We start from the raw sequence: 24,220 nt of genomic DNA, 5'->3' as shown, positions 1-24,220 counted from the left end.
TATGTTTGGTGCCTTCTGCTAGGCGAGGGGGGTTGGAAACTACTAATTAATCCTTGAGGTCCCTTCCAACCCGGGTAATTCTGTGATTCTGTGATTCTGTGACCTGCATGAAAGCTAGATTGAAATAACCAACTGAGACATCTAGACATATAAACACTGTGGATAAGGGGTAGAATCACAAAGCATCCTTCAGAAGTTGAAGTAGAATTGTGTTTATTTACTTGTTGAAAGCTTTTGTGTATGCAACCTGTGTGTAGGTTCGGAATTCTGTTTATTGTTAGCTGATCATATAAAAGCCATTTTCAAAAGTATTTCATTTTCTTAATACCATCTGCATCTAGCCCAAAGAACATGACATTTGAGGTGGGAGATATGGATTTTGTTAATGAAATTTATATTTCTCTCTAGTTGAGACTGAATTGATGACTTACATTCTACATGACTAAAATCCTAAGTTAAATTGTAAACTGAAGCCAGTATTCACTGCAACACTCCCTAATAGTATGTTATAATGTGAAGTGGTTGAAGATATATGGTGCCTTAGCTGATGGTAATTACAATGTAAGTACATAGGATAAAAATGGTAAAGTTGCTGTTTGTGTGCTTAAGCCAGCTCATTATCTTCTCCTGATTGATTCAATGTCTTCAGAACTGCCTTCTTTATTGATGTCTAGCTGGAAAAATTGCATGCTTTCTATACAGTGGGAAGACTTATCTCCAGTTGAACCTCCCCCTAGTGCCAGATGAAAAACAAAAACAAACAGTGGTCCTGTACTAGGGAACAGGAAATAAATAGCTAAGGTTCATCACTGTGTATCTGTCATAAGGATAAACCTCCTTATAAGGATAAGCCTGACTTGGTAGTGTGTATTTGAAGCACATGACACACACACACAAAGTTTTTCTTGAGAGTTATTTAGTCCAGAATAATTTGAGAGTTATCTATGCAAAAGTTGTCCCTGCTCCTGCTGTGTATTACAATGGCTGTGTTATAAGGTAATATAATCAAGGCAATAATAAGGCTTCAAAAACCTTATGTCTTAATTCATGGTTCTTTGCTCAGAGAGAAAGAGATCTGGTGCAGGCATGCAGAATTTTAAGAACTCTAGATCTACAAAAAGTACAACCAGTCCTTAAAGAGCAATTGAAACTGGAATATGCTTCGTTACAATACACAATACTAGTATTAGAAAGAATAATGTTACAAAAGAGAAAATCTTGTGGAAAACTTATGAAAAAATTTAGTTGCAATATCATGTTAAGAAAGGAACTGATTAGTTTTAATAAACCTATAATCAATGCTTGGTGCACAGTAGCATCGACAATTCCCTTTCTTCTCTCTAAGTACATGCACAAAAAGTGTAACACCTAAAGTCCACCTTTATTCTTTTTTGCCATGTTGCACGTGTATTTTGGAATAGCTGCAGTTCAGCCCTACAGGCTAAATGTTTGTTAATTGCTGGAATGCAGTGGAGTTACCCCCAAAGTGTGTTATCTGCTTTGGTTCATTCAAAAGTCACTAAGCTTGTTTTACAGATCTGAATGAAAATGCAGGACGAGAAATGGCTTGGAGACTCTCTTTGAGACTACACTCCTGTTCTGAGACACAATGTTATGGATGTATCTAATGTATTTGTCAGTTACCCCTTTAACTGAAATGAGATTAATGGCAGTATTTTGCATCACCTTTGAGTAGATAGCGTATCTATTCATTAGGTTACTAATGAAAGCTACCTAACATGCTACATACTGGAAGAGGCTATGACATGGGCAGTGGCGAGGCCAGGAGCAGCAACATTGCACTCTACAATTGCAAAACTGATCCCTACTGAATACAACAAACAGTACCTAAACAGTGTGGCAAGGCAGTAAGAGCATGGCAGTTTATGCAGGCTAGGCAAGCAGCAGTTTCCCTCTACCAGGGAAACTAGCTCCCTATCGGCTGCCTCTTGGACAGCAAATATAGCTGTTGTCTCCAATACGAAAAAGCTCTTGCCAAAAACAATGTAGTTACCCAGACTGATAGCTTGGCCAGAATTGCAGTTCCCTGCAGGTGTCCTGCTGCAGGCAGTGCCTGAGCCTGCTGCTGTTGAAGCAGCACTGATACCACTTGTGTGAGGTGTGAGCAGGTGGATGATCTGCTCAACATCGTGGCAGAAATGAATGGAGCAAATCCTTGCTGTACTTGTAAGAAAGGCACCAGGGTGATACACTAGGGTGGACCCCCCACCCCCTTGCTGTCAGGCAGAAGGAGATAACCTAAGAGATGGGGACATCCTGCTTCATACTGCAGGAAAATCCTCTCCCTGCCCGCCTTGCCCTCCCAGGTGCCCTTATGCAATAGGTTTGAGGCTCTGGAACTTGAGGGAGAGGTGAGTGAGGATGTGATGGAAGGTCCACTCAAGAGGTTGCCTAGGTCAAGGTGCGCAGTTCCATACTTCAAAACTGTCTCTGCCAAGAATGAAATAAGAGTAATTATGACTCCTTTCTGAGGGGAATGGGCGGGGGGGGGGGGGGGCATATTTCAACCAGACTCTACCAGTAGGAAAGTGGGCTGCCTTCCCGGAGCCCAGGTGACAGAAAATACCAGAACACTTCCCAGACTGTTTTCCTCCTCTGATTATCATCCTTTAGTTACAGTTCAAGCTGGCAGTGGTGGAGTTAATGAGAAAAGCCAGAAGGATTTTGATGAAGGACTTTGGGGTGATTGGTGTAAGTAATGGATGGTATGGTAGTACAGGTGGTATTCTCCTCTATCCCTTCAGTGGCAGAGAGGGATACCAAGAAAATCAGAAAAACATGTCTGATAAATATATGACTGAGGTGTTAGAACCACTGCAGGATTTTTATTTTTATTTTTATTTTTTTTTAATTTTTATACAATTTCCTGTCACAATGTATTGTGACACAATTTGAGCAATGATTGGTGAAGGTTCATGTTCTTCTGTGGGCCAGCGCTTGATTGGTGTTACTGGAGGCATGTAATCATGAGGTGCACGTCCATCTATGTTTCATCAGTCCCATGTCACTGGGTATTGCACATGATGTGGCAGCAGCACTGGAATGCTTTGAGGATATTTTGTTCCTTCCGGTGGTCCTGGAGGCTCAGAGACTCAGGGGGAGTAATACAGATGTTTCAAAGGTACCAGGAGGGGAAGGTCTGCCCTCCAGGGCAAGATACAGGCCGTATTTCTGTCCTGGGTCAACACTTCAGCTTGTAACGGGGCATGCCCCAGTTGCCTATACAACACCCTTTGGCCAGATATCTGCAGCTGCTAACTATATCTGGCACCAAAGGAGGCATCTTGATCTGCCATAGGGACATAATGGACATCCCTTTAGCAATAAAGATTGGAGTGTTGACCACAATATCTGTAGGCCATGTACCTATTACTGGAGGGACTACCGAGCCTCCCACCTCCAACAATCTTCCCCAAGGTGCAAGTAGTCCACACCACCTGTCTTACCTGCACCTTCCAAGGCCATTTTATTCTATGGGTTCCTTGATCTAAATTCTCAGGGGCAGGGAGCAGAAGATTATTTTCATTGCCAATCTGGGGTCTTACCTGATTATCAGTGCCATAATTTGGATCCTAAATGGGGAGGCCCATATTATCTGTAGCATTTTCAGGACACTTGGTATGCCATCTCAAGTTCTTTCATCCAGGTCCTGCAGAGTCTCATATAGTCTCTTTGTCTACCCCTACAGGGACTGGGAGTCTGTCTTCAGGGCAGCCTTGGTAATACCATTATAATGTTCAATGAGGCCTGCCCCAGTTGGATTATATGGCAGGTGGAATCGTCATTCAATGTTTTCTTCTGCCCAGCACTGTATCATTGCACCAGTAAAATGAGTACCTTGGTGGCTCTTGATAACTTGAGGTGTCCCATAGGCAGACATCAGTTTAGTAAGTGCCTTGATGGTATATGTCCGATTAGCTTTTGGCACTGCATATGCCTGCAGTTGCCCACATACAGTATCAGTACAGGTCAGGACATATCTCACCTCCTCAGACGTGGTGAGGGGCCCGATGTAATCAACCTGCCATTGCTGGAGAGGATTGTGTCCTCTAGCAAGGTGGGCTGTTGTTTTGGGCAATGATCTCGATCTCATCTTGGAGCAAGCGTCACGGTCTTGGCATGCCTGGGCAATGTTGGATAGTTGTATGGGCAGCCCCCATGCTTTAGCAGCTGCCCACATTATCTTTTGTCCAGCATGCTGTAGTTTCTGGTGTAACCAATGAGCAGTGTTCTCAGATGGTGAATTCTCAATCCATCGAACTCAGGCTAGTGTACTGGCTTCTTCATTTCACGGTGACCATTGGGGTTGGTGACCAGAGATATGGTAGACACGTAAAGTCCTGTGTTCAACTGCATTCCATATATCTAACCACATGTCTTTACTACAGATTGGTCAGGCATGGATAGTTCATTTCTGAGTGGCCCACTGTGCAATCCAAAGAGTCAGTCCCTGGTACACAGCCCAACTATTTGTGCAGATATTCAGGATACTGTCACTGGGTTCCTTGGTTATAACCATCCACGCAGCTCACAATTCTGCCCATTGGCTGCTCTGACCATCCCCCTCATCAAACCAGATTGTCTCAGTAGAGGGATGATATGCTATTGCTCTCCACTTGCTCAGGTTGCCCTTGCTGGATCCATCTGTGTACCATGCATCTTCAGGAATAGGATATTTTCCTTCCTGAATGGGACTCTTCTCTGGTGGAGCGACCAATGTTTCTTTTGGTGCATCACTATGGTACGTCACTGGGCCTAGGATCTTCTGTAATTCTTCTTTCAGTGGTGATGAAGACAGACTACTCCTCTGGCTGAGATAGGTGACCCATTGTGCCACTGTTTGTGCTTGGGCCACCCCTGTCTTAGGAAGGTGGGTCAGATCTCTTACCCACCCCTGAATCAGCAGAGTGATTTTAACTAAAATTTCAGCCATTTGGGTTATTGGCTCTTGTTACCACTTGTAATGCAGAATAGGCAGCCAAAAACTGTTTTTCAGTCATACTGTACCTTTTTTCTGCTCTGTGCCAAACTTAAGACCAGAACCCAGTGGGCTGAAACAGAATTTTGGCACTGCTACAGACAGGAGCCAAACCCAGCTTGAGTAACATGAACATCCAATTCAGCTGGAGGGTAGGATCAAATATGCCTAATGCCTGGGCTTGTTTAACTGAGAGTTTCACCTGTTGGAAAGCATCCTGTTCTGTTTTCCCCCAATCCCATAGCTACCCCTTCTTTCTAAGTCTGTACAGTGGCCTCAGCAGCTGTGCTAAATGAGGTATAAAGGATTACCAGTATACCCAAGTATACACCCCAGTATACCTAAAAATTCCTGCAGCTGCTTTGGTGTCATAGGGACTGGAAATGCCTGAACCTTATCTATTACAGCACTGGGTAGTACTTTGGTTTTTCCTGACCAAACTACCCCCAGGAATTTCACAGACAGGCCTGGACCTTGTACCTTCTGAGGATTTATAGCAAATAGGTGGTTAACGAATCTGCTGCTTGTTCTACTGCCTCCAATGAATCAGATGTTACTAGGAGATCATCAGTATAGTGGTATAAGTTGACATTATTAGGTTTCTCCCATATAACCAGTTCATGAGCCACCAGACTGTGACAGTATGTAGGCAAATGTATGTACCCTTGTGGCAGGACCTGAAAGGTCCACTGCCTGCCTCCCCATGTGAATGCAAACTGGTCTTGCAATTCTTCAGCAATCAGAATACTGAAGAATGCATTTGCCAAATCTAAAACACAATGGTATGTTTTCATCTCTCTACTTAATGTGTCCATTAGGGAAGCAATGTTAGAAATGGCCACATGAATAAGCAGCATGACCTTGTTTAATTCTCTGTAATCTACTGTCATTCTCCATGTTCCATCCAACTTCTGCACTGGCCATATGGGGGAACTATACAGGCTATGTGCAGATCTTATAATGTCTATGTTTTCCAAATTCTGCACCATTCTTGATGTTTCATCTTCCCCACCTGGGAGTCTATATCACCATACATTAGTAATCCAGCATGGTTTCAGCAAATAGGCTCGTGTTTCGCACAGCCTCTCAATATTGCCTGCACCACCTGGACATTAATGCACCTTTGTTGGAGCCTGAACTCACCCACAGTCATCTGGAGAGCCAGACCCCATAGGATATCTATGCCCAAAATATATTCTTGGACTGGGGCAATAGATACCTTATACTCCGGGGGTGGGAGATGCCCAACCCCCAATTTCAACCAGGTTTGGGTGACTGGAATGGTCTGTCCCCCAAAACCTCCAATCATTACTCTATCGCCATTAAATCTAGTCAGATCTCTGTAAATTATCAATGTTTCCTCTCTTGTGTTGACTAGGGCTATAACCCTCTGGTCATTTTTCCAGAACCAGAATATTGTTAATTCTACACAGGGCCTCTGGTCTTTGTCACATCATGAACTGGGCTAAGGCCAAATCTTTTGCTTCTGGTGGCTCGGGCATTGCAGCCTGAGACACCTGAGGTGGCTTCTTTTTTCTAAAGGAAAAATAAAGTCCTCTAAATTCCACATTATTGTTGGTCTTCTTTCTATAACTCTTACCCTTGCTTTCTTAGGGTAATGTTGGAACTTTTGATTATCCTTCACATATCCTTTTTATGTCTCCACAGCTGAAGGAGGACATGGTTGGGCTGTCGATCAATTTTTGCAAATTGAACACCAGCCCTGATAAGATCATTAAACATCTGTTTTCGGGACACCCTTATGGGTCCCGATTGAGGGGCTCGTGGAGCTGGCCTCTTGGTTTTAATTACCAGCAGAACTTCAGCTTCTTCTAATGTTAGAATATTACATTTAGTCCGCAGGCGCTCTGTTTCTCCCAGGTCAGCTACTAATTGAGCAGCCTGCTGGACCACTGCCTCTGATGCCACTAGAGGATTTAATATTGAAACCAGGGTGCCATACAGGTGGGAAGGGGCCTGCTGTAAAATCAGGTCCCTTATTCTCGCTAAGAACTTGACCATATTAGGGCAATCAAAGGTATCTTCATAGATAGCCTCCACCATACTCAGTTCCCGGATAGAATTCTGAAGGTTCTCCATGGAGGACCACAACCCTGCATGTAATGGTATGTCTGCTTTGTTTGGCCAAACCATACGGCATGCTGCCATTAACCAATCTAAAATAGAATGGTTTCCGTCTGGAAACTGGGTAACACTTTTTACCCCCGAATCTTTCTGCCCACAGATCCCATAAACACAATAGCCAGGCCAGTACACTCTCCCTAGGTTTCTGTTGAAACCATTGTACCAGACCCATTAGTTCTGTTGCTGTGTATGTTTCAGTATGAATTGGTTGCCTACTAGAGTTGCCTACTAAAAGCCTTCACTGTACAGACCACATATCACAGAAGGACCAGATGAGACCCATCTCTTAGCTGACTGATGGCTTCATTTCTTTAGAGGAAATGAGAATGTGGGTTGGTTGTTGTAATTAAACAAGTTCAGTGTCATAACTGTTAGCAAAAGATCTTCATCTCTGTTCTGAAGTCTTTAGAGATTGCAGAGAGTCAACAGCTCAAGGAAAAACAGACTATATTCAGGATAGTTTTCAAATATGTTTAAAAACATGCCTGTATGTGCAGATTGTTTAAACATTAGATTTCAATCTCCATCATGCTCACTGCTGTTTTAGTTTAGATCTTTTGCATTGTTTCACTTCCCTCTCTACCTTCATATCTCCATCTCCTTATAAAATGAAGCTTTTCTCAGCTGAATAAAAAAAAAATAAAAAATTGAAGATTTTATTCCCTGATTCATTATTTCCAAATTGAGAGAATCGTTAATCAAAGATGTAGCACTGGGAGTTTAGTATCAAAATATTTTCCAATATGAGATTATTTAACAAGTGTTAAATTACAGATTTTCACTTGTAGTCTTCTCCATGAGATGGGGATCTTTCTTAGTTATATAAATAGAGAGGTATTGTCGAACCTGTTCATACTGTTCAAAAGACTTGAGCTATCATACGTAAGAGAAACAGCAAGAAAAATCTGTACAACTGAGAGACAGTGAAAATTCATCCATACTAGTAACTTCAAGCATTTCTCAAGAACATTTCTTGGTACTATAATGTCATCATCTAGACCATTTCAGATTGCACTTGAAACAAATCCTAATACGCTTGACAGCAACTGAAAAGATGTTTGAAAAAATGTTCAGATGGCACCAGTGTCAGGTGCTTTTTACGTAAGTAAAGGCATGCTCATAAAAAGAACTTCACTCTTTTGATTGCTTGTGGAATCCTGTTGTAAGCAAGCTGGTGTTTGTGTGTTTCTTCTAATTGTCATAAACTACAGCAATTCTGTGAAAATAGAGTACACAACAGTCTAAAATATTTAATTGATAATTCTAAAATGAAAAAATATGTCACATAAAACTTCTAACCATTACATTTTTAAGAAAGTAATTGGCACATGGCATATCTATAGACATGCCTACTCTAAGTCTAAAATATATGTTCACACCATGCAATATGTTATGAAATAATGCATCTTTGATTAAGCTTATAAATTCCTATGGCAAGGTGTTATGCATTAGCAGCAGAATGGTTGCAATGGCTGTGGGCCATTTCAGTACCTCTGGAATGTCATTCGTTGCAGAAATCTCCACCACTTGTTTTTAAAACAAACTGTCTCAGAGAAAATAAATGAGTTAGATGGAGGTTTCAGCTAACGTAGGTAGGGCATTAATTGCCCTTGCTGGTTTTTCCTCCTATAATTTGTGATAAGCGCATATTTAATCTATCAGAACTTTTGTAATCCTCAACAACTTGTGACAGTAGATTGAATAAAGTCCTGCTGGGTGGAAAAATTCATATTTTTTATGTGTGTCAAACCTGCTATCTACTCCATTAGGTCTGATACAATAAGAAGTGGAAAGTTTAATTAAAACTAAATTATTTTGATCTCCTACAATAAAGTCACAAAATTGATAGATAAATGGAAAGCAGTGGATGCAATTTTTCTGAATTTCAGCAAGGCTTTTAATGTCACCTCTCACAGCACAATTCTGGGTGAATTGTCCAGCTGTGAGATAAAACAGGATCCTGACTATACATTTGACTAACATATTGTATCCACTATCCCATTACATCTAACTCTTGGTCTTAGGATATCATCATCCGTTAAAATTTATGCAACTTAATTGAACTTGTTATCCGGATTCTGAGTTTACATTCTTGGGTTAACTCTCACAAGATTTGTTTTTTTAAAACTTCTATCATACTCTGAAGAAACCTGGAAATGAATGCTTGGGTTCTTTGGTTCCTCTTGATCTGGAAGTCCATACCATATAAAGAATTAGAATGTGACTTATTATTTCACATTTCTACCTAATTTTCAGATTCTGTCTTCTGCCAAATATTTCCTGATTTAGCTGAAACCTTTTATTGAGTAAGGCAATTACTTCAGCCTTGCAATGCTAGTGCTTCTAGTTGATCTAGTCTGCAAGTCACAAGACATCTTCATATCTTATATCTGGTTTTTAAAAATTTATCAAATATAGCAAGTGATAGTTTGCTTAGGTCTGTATGAAAGGATGAAGCTCTTATTAATAATAACATTTTTTTTTTCTTGAAATAAATTCAAAATTGAGCAAACAAAATTATTTCTTTCTGTTTCATAAATAATAATCCAGAAGGGGAATCTAAGACACAAAATGGCAATTACTGGGATTACTATCATTGGAACATGTAGCATTATATTCCATTTCTTGTATATAGATAAACAATGTGTCAAAAACTCAAAAACTCAAAAAAAAAAAAAAAAAGTATGGAAACTGGTAATGCTGGTGATTTTCAAGGAGGCACCTAAAAATAAACGTAGACGTGCATGGAGTTATATTAATAAGACACACTTGGCCAGAGTGTACAATAAAGAATTTCGTAAAACCTCCATATAGGAACTTCAACATGCTCCTCTTGTATTAATCAAAAGACTTGTTATCCTTAGCTTTACTTTTTTTATTGTCTCACCACATTATTAATCTATAACTAATATCTTAATATACGAGAAATTGCTATGATAAGATTTTTTTTTCTGACTATTGAGTTTTACAAGGATATATGTATTTTGACAAATAGGTTATTTTAGCATTTAAGGGAAATGTTTTACCAGTTGTTTCATTGAGAGATGTTTTTTTTATAAAACCTCATTTAACCTTATTACATTTTTTCATGCTCATACATTTCTGCTGCGTTTTTATACTGTCTTCTCTTCTCATGAGAAATTTCAAACAGATAAGAACATTTCTTCTTTTTTCTTTAATATATGATCTATAGGACAATGTGTTCAAACATTTCCAAGAATTATCTCATTCACCAAATGAGATTCTTTAAATGTTCTTGCATTTCCTCACAGAGATTAGTTATTATTTGGGTTTACTGGTATAATTATTCTGTTAGTTTTCAGTAAAATTGTATTTTTGTATAATGAAATTAAGTGAATTCTGTTTTTAAATTTTCAAGGTAATATATGTTCATTTAGGCATGCTTCATTTCTACTTTTTCATTTTTACATTTTTATGTAAAAAAATCTGAGTCTGATATGGTAACAAACCCAAATATATATGTGCTATATCCTAAGAACTTCTTTTATTTCACACTTGATTGATTTATAAATAGACAGTAATACTAAAGTGTACACTTTTTTTTTTTTTTTTTTTTTTATGATTTCTCTCTTGTACGAATGTAGTATAACTGAAGACAAAAATTTATGAATTGTCACTGGTGACAAACAAAAAATTTCGTTCTCCCATGACTCAGAAAATTAATAATGAGAATCAGCCTAATTTCCTCCCATATTTTGATTTTAAGTAAGTGAACAAAATTTTATGAGTTAGTATCCAAATTTACCCAAGACTGTAGTCAGTAAATATCTGGTCAAAACAAACAATGGAACTAAGATTTCTATATTAGATAACTCTAAGAATTCAGCATGCAAAGAAAGATCACTTCAAATGAGAAATATTTTGAAGAGGATTCAAAATATTTACCAAATAAGACTGTAAATATTCAGTAGTAATTGAGAATTTAAATATCAACTTTATAAAGAAAAAAAAAAAAAGAATAACAGAAGAAAGTAATATATAGCTTCAAAAGTAAAGAAACTAGTGTTTTTAATTATTTCAATTATTATGCCTTTATTTATTTATTTATTTATTTATTTATTTATAAATGATTCACTTATATGTTTTTCCTTTTCTCTTACTTGCTTTTGGTTGAGAGAATTAGGGTTCTTCACTCTAGAGAAGAAAAAATTCCAGATGGACCTTATAGCTGCCTTCCAATACCTGAAGGGAGCCTACAGGAAATCCAGGGAGGAAGTTTTTATGATGGTGTGTAGTGATGTGATTAGGGGAAATGGTTTTGAACTGCAAGAGGGTAGATTTAGACGAGATAATAGGAAGAAATTCTTTACTAGGAGGGTGATGGGACACAGAAATAGGTTGCTGAGTAAGGTTGTGGATGTCCCCTCCCTGGAAGCATTCAAGGCCAGGCTAGATGGGGCTTTGAGCAACCTGGTCTAGTGGGATTTTCTCTGCATGTAACAGAGGGGTTGGAACTAGTTGGATCTTAGAAGTCCCTTCTGACTCAAACCATTCTGTAATTCTATCGTTTTGGCATTGTTTCAGAAATAAACATGACAAACCTACAATACATACACATCAGCTTGACTGAATTAGGCTCATAGGATGAGGTTGCACAAATGAATCAATAACTGATTTTCTTAAGTCAGTCTGTTCATCTGAGGATGAACCTACAAGGCCTGAAACACTTTCAGATTTCTAGGCTCAAGTATGTGATGTGACCATGCACAGTGCTTTGTTCCCCCTCTTATTCCCAGCCTCAGGAAAAGGAAAAAAGGTAAATTGTCAGGAGGATAAGAGTACTGCAGTCTGATCAAACTTCAGGGTGAAACAGCTGAGGATTAGGACACAGAACTTGCCCCAGCTGTGTGTTTGCCATTGCACTGACAGTTTCTGTGAACACGCTCTGGGGTCTTCTCTCTAGCCAGGACTTGTGTAGCTTTATACCATATAGAAAAGGAAAGAATCTTAAGTTACTGTTCATTCATTTAGTTGGTAGTGTATGGAAACTGTTGATCAGAGCCTGAACCTCTGATTGACCACCTGAGGCAAGAAATTAGTCAGCTGCAGGAGCACAGGAGAAGGTAATTCAGCTGTGCTACCAGAAGGAGTGGAGCCTGGTTCAACCTCTCCTAGATCCCATTTAAGGGCTGACTGCCACTGGGGCAGGTTCTTTTTCTCTGGAGATTGCTGAATTGTGGAGTTTTCTGTGAGCCTTCAACATCAGTGAGAATTTCCATTTATTGTAGATTATCTTTCTATCACAATCATCTCTTTTAATGAAACATCTGTTTAAACCTTCATTCACTCACTGACTGTACAGGTAGAAAGGTGCTTTAGTGCTCTTGTTATTCCACAGACTAAATGCAATACTCCATTTAAATTATCCTAAATTGCCCTGAATTGTCCACTCATGTTTTTGGGTTTGGTGTAGCTAAGTAATTGTTTTTGCCTAGTTCATTGATTTTTCCATAGCACTATTCTTCTGACAAACTTACCTCCCTATATATCTGTTTTACCTTTGTTTACCATTTGGTAAGTAGATTAGCCACAAATCAGCAACTTGCTATGATTTCTTTCTTGTTTAATAGTGTTACGCAGTTCACAGACGTTACAGTACTATCCTTGTCTCTGGTGATTGTATACGCATGTGGAGAACATCATATGTCTTTGGTAATTAACTAATCATAACTCTGCATCTGTTAGATGGAGAGATTCGGATAGACTGCATGAGTATCAGTAATCGATAAATATCAAAAGGTAGAGAAAGTTCAGCTCATGTGAATGAGCAGAATTTAGAGATGCTTTGAGTTGTTATCATTGCAAAAGATGATACTTTGATCTGCATGTAATCAAGAGATTTCACAAGTTAACGAATTAAAAATAAATAATAATAATTAAAAGAAAACAAAAAAAGAACAACAACAACAACAATAACAAAAACAAAACAGAAAAACCCAAGCCTTAAAATTGTGTGGGAAAGAAATTTTATTAAAAAGAGAAATGTTCCAGATCTATTCCAATATTTCTTGCTTAAGTACAGAACCTGCAATTGCAAGGGTGTTCAATTCTACTTTTTCTCCTCTCTAAAGCTAAGGGTTTGGTGTTTCTTCTATTATCATAGGAAAGATATATTTAGTTCATACTGACATGACAGCTTTAATTTTGCTTTTATTGTCTAATTAATAGCATTTTCTTGCCTTTTATAGTCATTCTGTGATTGCGTCAAAATTCTGGAATTTTTAGTCTGGGGGAGTCTCTCTCTGGGGGAGATGTGTTTATGCTCCTAGTATAGTTTTTATCACTGAGTTACAGCAGTTAAACAGGTTAAAATATACTCTGTTATTACAAAAACTGAAATTAGAATCATGCAGTAGTTAATTTTTAAGGGAACCATACAGTCTAAACTCCAAGATTTAATTGTTCTTAAGTGCTGAAGTAACATATGTGTAATTATGTATCTGGCTTGTGAAAGTGGGCGCTGCTGTTTCCACTGTGACACAGGTGACATAAACAACAAACCAAGGGCAGTCCCAGGTTTCCTGCTGCTGAAATGTTTCTCTGATCCTTCTTCATCTTTTAAGAAAGTAGGCCACACTGGTGGTTAGATGTTTAAGATATTTCTTTTTTGAATCCTGTGGCAAACTGTACATGGAGCTACAGATAACCTCTAAACAGGATCCCAGTTTGGGGAAGGGGTATTGAATGGTCTGGGATGGGGAAAGCAAATTGAAGAGATTTGTTTAATCATATTTTAAGCATAGATATACCGAATCAGTTTTCATTTGCTACAACTTGAAATATGCTAAGAGGCATAGGAGATTTTAATCACTTTTTATTTTGGAGCTGAATTCTGAAACTTAAGTTCTTCTATACCTAACACTATAAAGAAATATGTGTGCCTGTCAACACAATTTGCAATTCTAAATGAAAATCATCTGTTTTTATAGGCGTTCACAGTCAGCACAATACTTTTTTCTTTCTATTTTGATTGTATTGTGTTTTTATGGGTAATGAATGGATGAGTTTTTGGGGAATCACTTTGGCTCATGGTGAATGATGCAGAAAATGAAAAATCTCTATTCAATGCTCAAATATTTTATACTCAGGTCAAAATAATTCAATTTCTACCCAGCTTTTTGCTTTACACTAGTCTTTATAGATGTAATAATGTTTAACTCAAGCATTATCAACAAATCTTGGGAAGCCTAATGGTCTCTAAATGCTCATCTACAAATCTCATGTTATCAATTAAATTCACCTTGCAAAAACTGACACCGTTACAAGGAAATGTTCTTTAACGAAACATTTACATACTATGAAAATTACTTGGGCTAGCTGTTTTGTCTTTTTCTGCTTTATGTTAATGAGAAATCCAAATAAAGTGTGGCTAAAACTAAATATGTGTTTGTTTTTTTTACCATCTTATCCATCCAAATGATGAAATTCAACCGTGACTGCTTCGTAATACCAGTGAGATATTCATTATAAATTTTGAACTATGTAGATTTTTTTTTTTTTTTTTGCATTTTGTTTCCTTTCAAATATTAAAATGTTTGAATGAGCTTGCGAAATGTTTATGAAATGGAACAACAAAATGAAAAATGTTCAGAATAAAATTAAGATCTTTAAATATGTAATCATCTAAAGCTTTACTTCCATACTGTTTTCTCAAGGAAGACTCAATAAATTGCAAATACTTATGTAGATTGAAAAATTAAGGCAGATAATAGGTATATCCTGAAACTAGATGAGATATTATATTTGTGCATGTGGTTAAAAGGAGTTTAATATGCATCTTTAAAATCAGACTAGGCATTTTTTATTATTTTTTTTTTCTGGTAATAGATCTGGTTGTTTGAAGGTCCTGAATCTTCAGCTGATGCTTTTGTCTGTCTTATGTTCAATTCAGTGAACACTACACCCATATGGATGCTGGAGACCCAGGCTGAGGCCCCACACATGCATGATAGGAAGGCTGCTGCCAAGAAAAATGAGGAGACTCAGACTGAGATCCCAAATGAAGACACTGGAGGGCAGATCTCTGGTTGTAGTGAGTGCTGGAGTTTGGCATTTGCTGTGATGGGTGAGGGAGGCAGTGACTGTGAACAATGTAACAAAGTAAACTACTTACTCAGCCTTGTGGTTGACCTAAAGGAGGAGGTGGAGAGGCTGTGGAGCATAAAGGATTCTGAGAGGGAGATTGATTGCTGGTACCAAACCCTATCAGCCCCTAGATCCTGGCAGCCAGATGAGGCTCTGCACAGAGTACGTCACCCCCTGCTGCCTTACAAACAGGTGACAGAGGGGAACCAGTATGCACACAGCGTTCCTGCTGCAGTGAATCAACTATCCTCTCCTCCTCCTAGGAACAAAAGTGAAAAATTGGGGGATGTAGGGTAGTGGCAAAAGGCCCCTGCTCGGCGATGCAGGCACACCCTCCCAGAGATTCCCCTGCCTCCCCAGCTGCCCCTGCGGAACAGGTACAGTGCTCTGCAGGGACAACTGGACAATGGTGGTGATGGTGGTTCTCCCCACTTGGTGGTGCTCCCCAAGTCTAACCATTCACCTAGCATTAGAACTTCACTGACTAAGAAAAAATGACGGGTCATGCATGAATTAATGTTTTTAGACATACAGTTTTGTCAAGACATCAATGAAGTTCACAACTTCAGTTTGTTATTCATAATGGTTTTTGTTTATTTTGAAAAATAACCTTCTTACTGAAATTCAATAGCTTCACCATTTCTACTTTTTCTGACTGAAGACCTCAACCAGATTGACTTCAGAGAAGAGGCTCTTACAAATCATCCCTTGACAGAGAGAAAGACCATAACAAAGCTACACTAAAATAAGCACAGGGAAAAAGAGGAAGTCCTAGCACTTCCCCTCCTAGACAGAAGAGAGGAGGCCCTGAGAAAAGGCAGCTCCAGTGTGGTGTGGGAAGAACCAGGAGTGATGGCAGTTGAACACCCATGTGTACAAAGGCTATTTGTAGGGAGTACAGTGACCTAGGGTCACTGTTGAACAGGACATGCAAGTAGGGCATGGCACATTAGTAGAATGGGGCACAGCAGTTTGCACAGGTAGGATGAACATGGAGGGCACAGACCAAGTCCTCATTGAAGAGGCCAGCTCATCTAACAGTCCTCACCTTCTCAGTGGAACTAGACAAGCCATGGTCTCCATCTGTTTGAAAGACATTTCCAAAAACATTGTGGTCATCCAGACCAAGCACCCTTACAAGTGGCTGTTCAAGTCTCTGGCTGTAGGGAATGGCTGTGCCTGGCACAAGTACTGGGGAATAGCACATGATGTGAGCAATTGACAATCTGCTCTCTCTCGTGGAACAGCTAAAGGAGGAGGTAAAAAGATTAAAAAGCATCAGGGAGCATGAAAAGGAAATAAATTTGTGAAGCCACTCCCTGCAACAAAGGAATGAAGGGCACACAGCAAGTGGTGGTGGATCCTCTGCCCTCTCACAGCCATGCAGAAGAGGGGATCTGGAAGACAAGGAGGAATGGAAACAGGTTTCTGCTTGGGATGACAGGTGACTCCAGTCCTGGCTAATCTCACCTTCCTAGTTGCCCTACCACAAGAGATACTAGGCCCTGGGATTCAAGGGACAGGTAAGTGAGGAAACAGAATAAAACCTATCCAGACAGCTGTCTAGGATGAGGCAGTCATCCTCAAGCCATAAGGCAGCCTCTGTTAAAAAGAAAAGAAGGGTAATTGTCATAAAGGACTCCCTCTGAGTGGTATTGAGGGCTGGATATACCAATTGGATCTTACTCACAGGGTAGTTTACTGCCTCTCCAGTACCTTGGTCAGGGGACATCATATGGAAGCTTTCTGGTCTGATGCAGGCCTTACCCACTTCTGGTCTTCCAGGTAGGTAGAAATGAGATTGCAGAGAGAAACCCGAAGGCTGTCAAGAGAGACTTCAGGGTATTGGAGTAGTTATGTTATGAAGCAGGAGCTCAGGTGGTATTTTCCTTGATAACTTCAGTAGCAAGGAAAGATACAGAGGCCTGCACTTTGGTGGCAACAACCTCATGCTTCACTGTGAGCATGGAGCAGATCAGGATGCCCCATCTAACCTGGTTTTGAACACTTCCAGGGACAGTGCCAAATTCTCTGGGCAGCCTAATCCAACACCTCATCACCCTCTCCATGAAATACTTCCTCCTGATATTTAATCTGAATCTCCCATCCTTTAATTTGAAACCATTCTCCCTTGTCCTATCACTATCTACCCATATAAAAAGTTTGTTTCTCTCCCATTTATATTCTTCCTTTAAATACTAGAAGGTAGTAATGAGGTCTCCCCTGAGCCTTCTCTTCTCCAGACTGAACAAACCAAACTTCCTCAGCTTGTCTTCCTAGGATACATGTTCTAGCCCTTGGATTGTCCTTCTAGCCCTTCTCTGGCCCCTCTCCAAATGCTCCTCATATTTTCTAAGTTGTGAGGCCCAGACCTGGACACAGGACTCAAGATGGGGCCTTACACGGGCAGAGTAGAGGGATTATGACCTCCTTCATGATCAAGACTTTATCATACTAATAACTGTGTGTCCCTGTGAGTAAGAAATCAGGAAAGGGTGGCAGGAGACCTGTGTGGATGAGCAAGGAGCTCATGTGCAAACTCAAAGAAAAGAAGGTCCATGAAGTGTGCCCCGGTGGCGCAGTGGTTAAAGACGCCGCCTTGCAACACTGGGGCCCGGAGTTCGAACCCCCCCTGTGGCGCAAGTGGTAGAAGTGCCGCTCTGCTACACAGAGGCTCGAATTCCGGGGGCTGGACTAGATGATCTCTAAGGTCCCTTCGAACCCGCACGAAACTATGAAACTATGAAACTATGAAAGTGTGGAAAAAGGGCCTGACTGCTTGGGAAAAATATAGGAATGTTGTCAGGGCCTGCAGGGCTGGGACAAGGAAGGCTAAAGCCCACCTGTAACGGAATCTAGCAAAAGTGATGAAGGATAATAAAAAAAGGCTTTAAGTATGTTTACAGCAAAAGGAAGACTAGGGAGAATCTGGATCCCAACTAAGTGAAGTGTTCTGGTAACGGGGGATGCTGAGAAGGCAGAGATACTGAATGCCTTCTTTGCTTCTGTCTTCACAGAAAAGAATCCCCCTCAGGAATCTTGGACCCTGGAGGTTAGTGAGAGGGTCTAGGGAATGGAAGACTTCCCACTAGTCAGGGAAGAGGTGATCCGTGAGTGCTTAGGCAACACCAATATTCATAAATCCATGGGACCAGATGCTGAAGGAACTGGCAGAAGTGATCACTGAACTGCTCTTCACCATCTTTGAGAGGTCTTGGAAAATGGGGGAGGTGCCTGAAGACTGGAGGATAGCCAGTGTCACTCCAGTCTTCAAAAAGGGCAGGAAGGATGATCCAGGTAGTTATAGGCCAGTCAGCCTCACCTCTGTCCCTGGAAAGGTGATGGAACAGGTTGTGCTGGATGCCATCTCCAAACAATTGGAAGAAAAGGAGGTTATCAGGAGTAGCCATCATGGGTTCACCAGGGGGAAGTCATGCTCAACCAACGTGGAGGCCTGCTATGATGTTGTCACATCCTGTGGGTGGATGGGGGGAGAGCGGTGAATGTAGTCTACCTTGATTTCAGAAAGGCATTTGATACTGTCTCCCACAACATCCTTATAACAAAGCTGAGGAAGTGTGGGATAGATGAGTGGACAGTGAAGTGGGTTGAGAACTGGCTGACTAGCAGAGCACAGAGGGTTGTTGTTGTAGGTGCAGTGTCTGTCTGGAGACCTGTTACTAGTGGTATTCCCCAGGTGTTGGTGCTGGGTCCAGTCTTGTTCAACATCTTCATCAGTGACCTTGATGAGGGGATAGTGGCCACTCCCAGCAAGTTTGCTGATGATATGAAGTTGGGAGGATTGACTGACACGCCTGAAAGCTGTGCTGCCATTCAGCAAGACCTGGACAGGCTGGAGAGCTGAGCAGTAAGAAACCAGATGAAGTTTAACAAAAGCAAGTGTAGACTCTTGCATCTAGGGAGAAATAATTGCATGCACCAGTACAGATTGGAGAGGAGTACCTGCTGGAGAGGAGCTCTGCTGAGAGGGACCTGGGCATCCTGGTGGACGACAGGTTGGCCATGAGCCAGCAGTGTGCCCTCGTTGCCAAAAAGGCCAATGACATTCTGGGGTGCATTAAAAAGAGCATGACCAGCAGGTCGAGGGAGGTGATCCTCCCCCTCTACTCTGCCCTGGTAAGGCTTCATCTGGAGTGCTGTGTCCAGTTCTGGGCTTCCCAGTAGAAAAAAGACAGGGACCTCTTGGAAAGAGTCCAGTGGAGGGCCACAGAGGTGTTGAAGGGCCTGGACTATCTCCCCTGTGAAGAAAAACTAAGCGAACTGGGTCTGTTTAGCCTTGAGAAAAGAAGACTGAGAGGGGACCTGATCCAGGTTTATAAATATCTGAGGTGTAGGGGGCAAAGTGGCAAGGCCAGACTCTTTTCAGTAGTGTGTGGAGACAGGACAAGGGGAAATGGCCATAAACTGGAGCATAGGTAGTTCTGCATGAATTTGCACAAGAACTTCTTTATGGTGAGGGTGATGGAGCATTGGAACAGGCAGCCCAGGGGGATTGTGGAGTCTTCTTCACTGGAGATACTCGAGACCCATCTAGATGCCTACCTGTGTGACCTGGTTGAGGGAACCTGGTTGAGGGAACCTGCTTTGGCAGAGGGGTTGGACTCAATGATCTCTGGAGGTCCATTCCACTATGACTCTGTGATTCTGTGAACTGCATATTCAAAAAGCAATTTCAATGTTAAAGTACTTATTGTATAAATAGATGATCACAGAATCACAGAATAGCCCGGGTTGGAAGGGACCTCAAGGATCATGAAGCTCCAACCCCCCTGCCTTGCAGAGCCACCAAACTTCCATGTATACTAGATCAGGTTGCCCAGGGTCCTATCCAACCTGGCCTTGAACACCTCCAGGGATGGGGCATCCACAACTTCCCTGGGCATCCTGTTCCAGGACCTTACCACTTTCCTAGTAAAGAACTTCCCCCTAACATCCAACCTAAATCTTCCCTCTTTCAACTTAAAACCATTTCCCCTTGTCCTACTATTATCGGCCCTTTCTAAGAGTTTACATTCCTCCTGATTATAGGTACCCTTCGGTACTGAAAGGCTGCAATTAAGTCACCCCGCAGCCTTCTTTTCTCCAGGCTGAACAAGCACAGCTCCCTCAGCCTGTCTTCACAGAGGAGGTGCTCCAGCCCCCTGATGCTGTTTATCTTGCTCCACAGCTGCTGCTCTGAACAGCTTTTCTTGTATTCCCACATCCTGATCATCTTCGTGGCCCTCCTCTGGACCCTTTCCAACAGCTCTATGTCTCTCTTGTACTGAGGGCTCCAGGCCTGGACACAGTACTCCAGATGGGGCCTCACAAGAGCCAAGTAGAGAGGGATAATCACCTCCCTATCCCTACTGGTCACCCCTCTCCTGATGGAGCCAGGGTACCATTTGCTTTCTGAGCTGCAAGAGCACACTGCTGGCTCATATTAAATTTGTCATCCACCAGGACCCCCAGGTCCTTCCCTGCAGAGCTACTCTCAAGGACTACTCCTCCCAGTCTGTACAGGTGCCTGGGGTTCTTCCAGCCCAAGTGCAAAACCTTGCACTTTGCCATGTTGAAGCTCATTAGGTTCACCTGGGCCCAACTTTCAAGCCTGTTAAGGTCCCTCTGAATGGCATCCCTTCCTTCCTCTGTGTCAACTGCACCACTCAGCTTGGTGTCATCAGCAAACTTGCTGAGGGTGCACTTGATTCCATCATCAATGTCATTGATAAAGATGTTAAAGAGCACCAGTCCCAAGACCGATCCTTGGGGGACACTGCTCATTACCGGCCTCCACCTGGACATAGAACCATTGATCACTACCCTCTGTCTGTGGCCTTTCAATCAATTTCTTATTCATCGAGTGGTCCTCCCATCAAATCCACATGCCTCCAATTTGGAGATGAGTATGTAGTGGGGTACCATGCCGAAGACCTTACTCAAGTCCAGGTAAATGACATTGGTTGCCTTCCCTTTGTCAACAAATGCCATCGCTCCCATCATAGAAGGCCACAAGATTGGTTAAGCATGACCTTCCCTTGGTGAAGCTATGCTAGCTGTCTCGGATCACATGCTCATTCCTCATGTGATCAAGCATGTTGTCCAGGAGGATTTGTTCCATGATCTTCCCAGGAACAGAGGTGCGACTCACCAGCCTGTAGTTCCCCAGGTCCTCTCTGCTCCCCTTCTTGTGTATGGGAGTAACGTGACCCTTCAGTCATCTGGGACATTACCATTATCTGGGACATTAGCCACGACTTCTCAAATATGATGTAGAGAATAAGAAACTTTAGTCTAATATTGAATGTACAGGAAAAAGATGTTATTTATAGAGAAAACCTGTATCAGTCAGTAACTAAACACAGGTCTTAACTGACATAAAGAATGTGAGACAACTGTATCCACTGTAGGTCTCTTGTGTGAAAATGGGTTCCATGTAATTTTACAATATGACTACAATTTTACAGTTTACTGTGATGATAACATAGTGAATTTTCAACAGATGCGTTTGCTTTTGTGCTTTCTTAAGAAAGCTACCAAGCTGTCTTTACTAATTTTATTTTCTTCTGATAAACTTTTTTAATGTCCTTAAGTCTGGACATAATGTCTAACAGTCTGCAAGATCCAAATCAAACCGTAACAAACTAACCAACCAAAAAGTTAAGAAAATTGAGTTTCCAGTTGTCTTTACTCGCTGCTAAACAATTTCTGTTCATCCTGCTTTTATCAGAAAATTTCACTTCACAACTCCACACATTCCCTTCCAACCTAAATTATCCCGTGGTCTTACAAGATTCCCACTTTCAAGTAAGTATTCAGATGTCTCTTGTGATTACATTTACATGGAATATTTTCTGGTTGACTTCCCTCAGCTGAAATGGATAGGCAATTTCTTGTAAAATTTCTTGTAAAATCACTCCCAATCCCTACAGCTGTCAATGATTTGTTTTTTCTGCAGCATCTATGTGTCATTTTGCTTATGAAAGTCTTTGTAAGAAAAAAAGACATAAATCTGGAGAAATGGAGACGCAAAATCAAATGAGATGAACAGGGTGGCGTAGTACTTCTAGCAAAATAAGGTAACGCTCCAGGAAAAAAAAAATAAATAAAAGAAAACAAACAAAAAAAGCAAGAAAGGAAGGAAGGATGAGAAGCAGAGAGAGATGTGAAATTTTGTGGTCTTTTTCCCTTATCCTAGACATCAGAGACAGCAACCAGGAATGCATAGGTAAGAAAGAAAATGAGTTGTCCTCCTCCACTAACAAGCAAACCACAGCTATGCAGTGTGTACAATTACAGATGTTATGCAAACACTGCAATTTTATAGTATCTAGGTTAAAATTTATCTTTTATTGTTTCTTTCTCCCACTCACAGGTTTAAAAAGCTAGCTTAGAAACATTCTATACTTTTTCTTTCCATGCAAAAAGGTAAAAACATGGTGAAAGAGACATTTGCAAATTACACCTGAGATATTTCTGAGAAGGTTAATAGTGCAAATATCTAGAATTGAAAAGGAATATGTGCTTCTTAATTACTTAAAATCTGGAAGCAGAAGCAAACATAAGCAATTCCAATACATATTTATTTTACTGCAATATAAACATATGTTAACAAGTATGATTTAATCCTGAAGAAATAGTCCTACACATTCACATAAGTAGAATCTAACTGTACTCTGTGTAAACCCTATGTACATTATATCCAGCTCAAGTCCTAAAGTACATTCAATTTCAATGGGCTTACCCAGATGTATATGCATATACTACACTTTTGAAGTGTGTGCAGTGACCTTACATCCATCAGCAGTTTAATCACATTACTTCTAGTTATAAACAAAATTCAGAATTCCCTGTACATTAAAGGTCAAGAAAGAAAAAATAGTTTTTACTTTGCAGAATCTTTTCACTATACTAAATTAAAGAAAATAATAGCAACAAACTAGTACTGGTATTTCTAGTTCAGAAACAGAAGGAAGCAAAGAAGTAAAAAGCATTACAGTATCTATTAACTAAAAAACACTTAGGGAATAGTGATAACATGCACATGCATGCCAAATGAATCCTAATCTGTACCCCCATTAGAAAACATACTAAAATCATGAGGGGAAGCATCATAAAGTACAACGCTGCAAGCACCCAGACATTAGTTTACTCTGAAATGCATTAAACTGTTTCTATCAAAATGAATTCATTTTACAGTCACAAAAATGCATTATACATTTCCACATATAAGGCAATCTTCATTAAGTACTATTAGAGAATTATTTAACGTCTAATGCTATCATACATAACTAGAGCATAGATACAGCACTAGGTACAAATTAAAAGTTCCTAAAAATTCCTTCCTTCCTTATGTGCTGTCTTATTGATTCTGCAACAACTAGTATTTTTGTCTCTATAAGAGACAGGTAATATTTCTTAAGCAGGCAAATATGTTTTTGCAAGATCTCTATCAGTAAAGCTATAGACTAAAACGAGGATTGTACAGTTAATTTACTCATAGTTAATAACATATACCATTTCTCACACAACCACATTAATGACAATGCCAGTACTTCTATGTTGTGTAAGGCATCAGGTCACCCCCACATACCCTAGGTTTAAGAAACTGTTACAGATGTATTAGTAGGAAATTCCAACACTAATTCAGACAATGCATTTGGTGACTGTAGCATATGAAGACTGACAAGCAAAAAACTGAGATAAAATTCCAAAAATTTCTTCAGTACCTTTAATGATTGAACTTCCATAGCTACCCTGTTTACCAAAACCTGTTTAAGGAGCAACAAATCTGTCTGAAAAACACACAGATATGTAGTGCAACTAAATTCATTTTAGTAGCAAGTACAAAGGCAAACTTTCCTAAGAAGGTAATTCCTTGTGGATTTTCAATTTTTTTAGCTCTTTGTGTACCTTAGTGAAGGAGAACAAAGAAATATTTTCACTGCATGGACAGGTCTAACAGCAGAA

At 40.4% G+C, this 24,220-nt stretch overlaps 1 protein-coding gene across 3 annotated transcripts in view; it reads right to left on the bottom strand.

Moving 5' to 3' along the window:
• CNTNAP2 (contactin associated protein 2) overlaps positions 1 to 24,220 on the bottom strand; it is a 559,041-nt gene that overhangs the window by 169,840 nt on the left and 364,981 nt on the right. The gene's annotated exons all lie outside the window — the stretch shown is intronic.

Source organism: Coturnix japonica, chromosome 2 (genome assembly GCF_001577835.2).
Source record: "Coturnix japonica isolate 7356 chromosome 2, Coturnix japonica 2.1, whole genome shotgun sequence".
Lineage (NCBI taxonomy): Eukaryota > Metazoa > Chordata > Aves > Galliformes > Phasianidae > Coturnix > Coturnix japonica.
Note: the sequence above shows the minus strand (reverse complement) of the source record. Positions and strands in the feature narration are given on the sequence as shown.